The sequence below is a fragment of the Macaca mulatta genome, chromosome X (genome assembly GCF_049350105.2).
Source record: "Macaca mulatta isolate MMU2019108-1 chromosome X, T2T-MMU8v2.0, whole genome shotgun sequence".
NCBI lineage: Eukaryota > Metazoa > Chordata > Mammalia > Primates > Cercopithecidae > Macaca > Macaca mulatta.
The window spans coordinates 131,298,919-131,305,230 of record NC_133426.1 but is presented as its reverse complement, the minus strand read 5'-3'; the positions used below and the strand labels follow the sequence as shown (position 1 = coordinate 131,305,230).

The 6,312-nt window shown below is 35.8% G+C and overlaps 1 non-coding gene across 1 annotated transcript; it reads left to right on the top strand.

Annotated features, from left to right (window-relative positions):
- Window positions 1-208: 208 nt before the first annotated feature.
- Window positions 209-267, top strand: MIR7207 (microRNA mir-7207). The gene has a single exon (NR_128397.1). It is a non-coding gene; the product is annotated as a microRNA mir-7207 (primary transcript).
- Window positions 268-6,312: the final 6,045 nt, after the last annotated feature.

The window sequence follows — 6,312 nt, the reverse complement described above, 5'->3', positions numbered from 1 at the left end:
CCTTCTTTTGGGAATTAACTTTCCTGTTATGACTCATAACATTTCTTTTGTAGTAGGAATGTAAAATGTACCACTTAAATATAAGGCATTATAAGGAATTTAGGGCATCTTAATATAATGTTTAAGTTTTTCGATCTAATATTTTCATCTAATAGTTTAAGGTATTTTAATCTAATGTATATAACTTAAATGCAAGGCGTTTTAAGGCATCTTTTAAAATACAGAGGGTACTGTAATGGACCTTTCCCTCTGTATTTTAAAGGATGCCTTAAGGCGACAAGATTTCTCTGGAGTGACAAGTCCCAAGGAAGTATAAGCAAAATATTCCCAAGGAGAGTGATAGAATAACCTGAAAGACAGTTCAGATTCATTTCTCATATGACTTGCTTCTCTAAATTTGGCTTTAAACAGCTTATATTCTAGAAGGAAGGAAAATTGGCAGTAGGAATTGAAATGCCAGTGAATAAAATGTGTCTGTAGGACACAAAATGATAATATTACATATGATGGTGACCTATTAAAAAAAAAAACCTGAAACTCCCACCACCTTACCTAACACTCCTTCATAGTTCCTAAATAGAAGGGTACTCTTACTCTCTTCCTATGGTGACTTCATTGCTGACTTTCTTCCTTTTTCTCTTCCCACACTTCTCCACAAACACATACAAGTTGGGAAAACTCCTCCAAAGTATTTTCCTGCCTTCTATACACAAATATTCCTTTCTTCTTTTCTTTATTTTTCTACTTCCACAGTCTTCCTATCTCTTTTGTACTTGTGGCTATCATTTCCGGAAGAATCCAAAATGTACAATTGACAGGAAACACCAAACTGAATTATAGAGACGGGCAGAAACTTCAACTTTGCTTCTTTCCTCTTTACCTGTTACCCTGCACTTTCAGAGAACTTAATTGTAGATTGAAAAATGAAGATCAAGCAATAACCACATACAATGAAGGGTTCAAGGAACCCTAAAAAGGAAGAAAGTGAAAGTAGTAGAACCTTTCTTGTTACACATCTCTATTTTACTTATTCAAACACTATTCTTTTTTAAGTCTATGTTTCCAGCATGGTTAATCATAAAAGCTCAATCAAGCACTTCATTTTAGTCATTTTTGTGTGGGATTATTATTGCCGTGGGTGGAGAATTTCACACAAAGTAGTGCATTTAAGTCATGCCCAATAATAGCTCAGAAAATTGGTTTTGTATATATGCTTTGTAAATAGCAGATAATTCCCAAATCAGGTAAGAAAAGAGAAAAGACAGAAAAGTCATAAATAAAAGTGTAGAATATGTTTCTATAGTGAAGTCTTATCCTGATCTCAATTAAGAATTATGACTTGTGAAAGTAAATACATAAAAGCTTAGATCCCCGTTGTCAAATGCAAAATATATGAAAGTATCACAGACCTATGAAACGCCAAATACACTTGCACTTATTCATGGGCACTAATAACTTTAATTAAGCCAGAACATCTCAAAATAACAATAATGAAAATTACATAGGTAATGAGACTATAAACTGGACTTGAATAAATGATTTTGTTTTCTTTAGAGAATGTTGGCTAACATTCAGTCTCCAAGTACAAAATATTCATTACGTGTCCATTTGCGAAAAAGATAATTTTTAATCCAATTCAATTTTATATTTTTCTATTATCCTACCAGGCAGAGTTTAATGCAGTACAGTTGAACTCATGCTATGTTTATTGAATAAGTTTTTCCTACTTGGTAAGTGCGTTTTTCTATTTTGAAAATCTTTACTTAAACTTAAATGTTTCCCACTATTTTTCCAAACAACAGTTTAGGCTGTGTGTTTACCTGAAGTTATGTCTTAAGATTTTGAAATTTCTTTCCCAGATAGTATTTATGAAACATATTTTCTGTTGTCCTATTGCAGTAAACTTCTTATATTTGGCATTTTAATGTTTCTTGAGCCAAAAGAATGATGCTATATGTGCTAGACTTATACTCATCCTTGTTTTTGGTTTGGACTGATAAATTTACTTTTCTGTTAGGAAAAATATCTATCTGAAATAATCTGCCTCCATTTTCTTTTTTTTAAAATTTCAGTAGTTTTGGGGGAACACGTGGTGTTTGGTTACATGGATAAGTTCTTCAGTGGTGACTTCTGAGATTTTGGTGCACCTGTCCCCTGAGTGGTTTACCCTGTACCCAATGTCTTTTATCCCTCACCCACCTCCTACACTTTCCCCTGAGTCCCCAAAGTCCATTATATCATTCTTATGCCTTTCAATCCTCATAGCTTAGCTCCCACCTGTAAGTGAGAACATACTATGTTTGGTTTTCCATTCCTGAGTTACTTCACTTAGAATAATGGTCTCCATCTCCATCCAAGTTGTTGCAAATGCCATTATTTCTTTCCATTTTATCTGCCTCTATTTTCTGACAGGCAGTTCATCTGAAACCCTAACTTCATACTTTCTTGACCTCTCTCTGGCCACTAATTGTTGCCTTCACTCCATTTCCACAATTCATTTCCTCTTCTCCCCCACCTTCACTCTCACTGAATCACTTCTGGTCTCATCAAGGCCCTCATACCTCCCTAGCTACCTATCTATTTCGTAAACCTTTTCAGGCTCTCTCTCTTACTAACCCTGTTTCAGCCATTAACTCATTGACACTCTTGTATTGCACCATCTTGCCAATTCTCAACCATTAATCAGCTTTCCTTGATGTTTTCTTTCATTTTTTTCTTCTTCTTTCTCTCATTATACTGCTTCTGCCAAAGAAAACCACATACCTGATTGACTGGTGCCACTGCAAATTCATAATACCCAACTTCAGTCAAGCCCTTAAAACTGCCCACCTGTCCCGATTTTGGTTCTTAAGTCAGCTCCCATTCTAGTTCCCATTTCTTACTGTGCTAATGATATTCTCTCTGAAGTACTTATTCCACCCACACCTTCACAGAGAGCAGAAAATGTTGCTTTCTACCTCATAGAAAAATAAGGCCATCAATCATGAAGTCCCCTCCATTCCCTGCCACCCTACATTAAATATACCTCTATTTATACTTAGTCTTACCACACGTTTCACAGTCAGAAATGTCCTTTCCCCTTTTCATTGTCAACTCTCCTTCTGTGTTTTTGATCCCATACACTCCCCACCTCCTCTGGAGCTTACACTTTCAATGCCTTCTCATTTGCATTATTAATCTCTCTATTCCAACATAAATACTTCCTCGTTTACCATTTAGTCCTCAGTCTTCATGGGTTGCTACTTATTTTATTCAGGCCTTTTGCCCAAATATGACCTACTCTGTGAGGTCTTCCATGATCACATTATTTAAAATCACAGCTTCAGATACTATACCTACACAATTACTTCCTGTTTCTCTTTTCTTGCTTTAACTTTGTCTTTGGCCCTTGTGATTATCTAACATGCCTTGACTTATTTTTCTCATTAATTATCTGCCTTCTCCAATAGAATATAAACTCCATAGGGCAAGGATTTTGCCTGAATTCTTACCAACTAAAACAAAGTTTGACACATAGTAGGCACAAAATGAGTATTTATTGAATGAATTAAATGTAATTTGACTTCTATTTCCACTAGGCTATTACAGCCCTAAAGATCATTGTTGAGATTATGGCTAAATCCACTCCTCATTTTAGGTCTCATCCTACTTTTAGTAGAAGTTAGTGTAATTGTACAATTGTTCCCTTAAGAAAAATGATTTATCTGGGCTATCCAGTCTTTTTAGACTCCTTCACTGATGTTTCCTTTTCATTCCACCCTTGAAAGGTATCAGTGTTCACCAGGTATCTGTCCTTGAACCTTTTCTTCCTTGTACTCTTTTTATGAGAAGTATAATCCATATCCATGTTTTTAAAACACTGCCAGTGGCTTCCCAGTCTAGATCTCTAGTCCCTACTTTTTTCCAGAACTGTTTCTAACTGCATATTGGATATATACTAGATGGCTTGTATGTTTTTCAAACTCAACATAACCAACAATAATTCAGTACCCTCTCTTCTTCCCAAATGCCTTGTTTTAATTAATGGCATCAACATCTACTCAGTCTCTCAAGATATACACACTTTTTATTTATTCTAGGCTCCTTCTTCTCCCCTGCCTCCAATTCTGTTCCAAGTTCTAATAACTCTACTTTCTAATTCCATTTCTAACATATTCCTTTTTCTCCATCTTCTTCACCTCTGCCTTATCTCCAGCTCTCATAATTTTTCACGTGATATAATAATAGTTACCTGATTTTTTTCTACCTTCAGGCCTGCCCAAATCCAATCAAGCTTTTATACTGTCACCATAAATACCTTAGCCAATGCAAATCTTCCCATACTTGTCCCCTCTTGAAACTCAATGACTGTCCTTTGTACTCTCAGATAAACTTTTTACTCCATAAAGCCTAGCTTCAACCTACCTTTCCAACATCTTAAAACTCTACAGGTAACTTTATTCATTTTTCTCCAACTACACCACACACTTTCTCAACTCCAGACCTACAGCTTCTTTTACCCAGAATGTCAGTTTTCTTCCATTATATCTGACAAACTTCTAAGCACTATTCAATAGCCAGTTCAGATAGCAGCTCCTCTGTAGATCTCTAAATTTCACAAAGTAAGTCACCTTGGTTTTTCACCTTAGAGCATTCTATATCATATATCTCTATGAAAAAAAAAACATATTGACATTGTGTTTTAAAAACTTTGTTTGCATGTTTATCTTTTCACTGAACTGTGAGCCCCCAGCCCTCAAGTAATTAAGATAGTCTAGCTAAGGAGATAGCACACGTACTTAAAACAGTAAATAGTGCAAGGTATGATATGATGATCATATGATAGAAATGGACCAAGAATGGAGAAATTCAAGCAATCAAGATTACTTCATGGGGTTGGATCATCAGGGAAGGCTGCACAGAGGAAGCAGCTCTCAAGGTTAAATGGTTTTTGGATAAGTCAAGAGGCAAGGATCCAGTATTTCACTTGAGGATTATGCTCTGAGCCAATATGAAAAGATAGCTAAAGTAGAATAGTGAGATGGACATTGGGACAGGGAGATTTGAGCTTGATTGTGGATTTCCTAAATATCATGAACTTGCTATTGTATTGTGTATTTATATGCATATGCACATACATGCCCCTTAGATACTTTTCTACCCATTCTTATCCTAAAATTACTAAGTCTAAACTGAAGTTTTCTAATTCCTCGAGAATAATCTGATTTATACTCTTGTATTGTCCTATATCATTCAAAGGACTTCTCCTGGAGTCCTGTAAATAAGGACTGAGATAAGGGATGTAAATGCATGGGGCAGTGCCCGACATACAGAAAGTGATTTATAAAAGTCAAGATTTTCCTCTTGACCTCAGTCTCTGATCTCAGGTGCCAAATTAGATATTGTACTGATTCAGACAGGAAAACAGAAAAGAAGAGAGAAAGTCATAGGTAGGATAAAACTTGGATCACAGAGGTCATTTTGTTGATGTGGCAACAATTTTTGGCTGATAAGGTGAAGAGGCAATAAAAACAGCAGTGCATATGATTCTGCAGTTTGAAGAGCAAATTGCAGCAAATTGTAGCTATGGCGTTGGAAGTTCTTCTTGCTCTCTGGCTGTCTCTTTACTCAGAAGGTTAAGTTAATTAAACTTGGCTCTCATAGTGCTTGAATGCCAATTCTAAATGCCTGTGGTTAGAAAAATCACACCCTATAAAATCAGTCAAAATGCACATTCTAGAAGAGTCATCACAATTGATAGTGATATTTCCTAACGTCCATTCATCCTAGTATTCTTGTTTTTTTTCTATAGTATTTTTTCTAATTATTATCTGCTGAGATTAGTGGTTTGCCCTTTGCTTTCTGGCATGGCACATTGTACAAATGCTTTGTGGTAGGACTTTAATTTGTTCATCATGACACTGTTTCTGCCTTTGTCCGTGGGAAAAATAAAATCGAGTCATTCCTCCTCTGGCCTTCTTCAGCTACATATCCTGTCAGTATGATGTTTATCTCAACCTGCCTATTGATGATTACATTGATAGTGCCATATCCTAGTATGCAACTCTGTGCTCCTGGCTTTTTTTTTTTTTGTAGAGTTTACTTCCTTAAAAGAAAGCCTGTATGAACTTAAAAAGTCACCAATCTTCTGTTATTAAGGAACAGAACTACCTCTAACATGGGTTTCCAGCCACTACCGTATTCAGGTATAAATCAAAAAGGAAATTATATGAATAGCAGAATATATAAAGCTGTGTGATAATGAGCCACATTGTAGTGAGGCTCTAGCAGAGTAACTCTGAACTGGGTTTTTATTTTAAGTCACTGAAAATG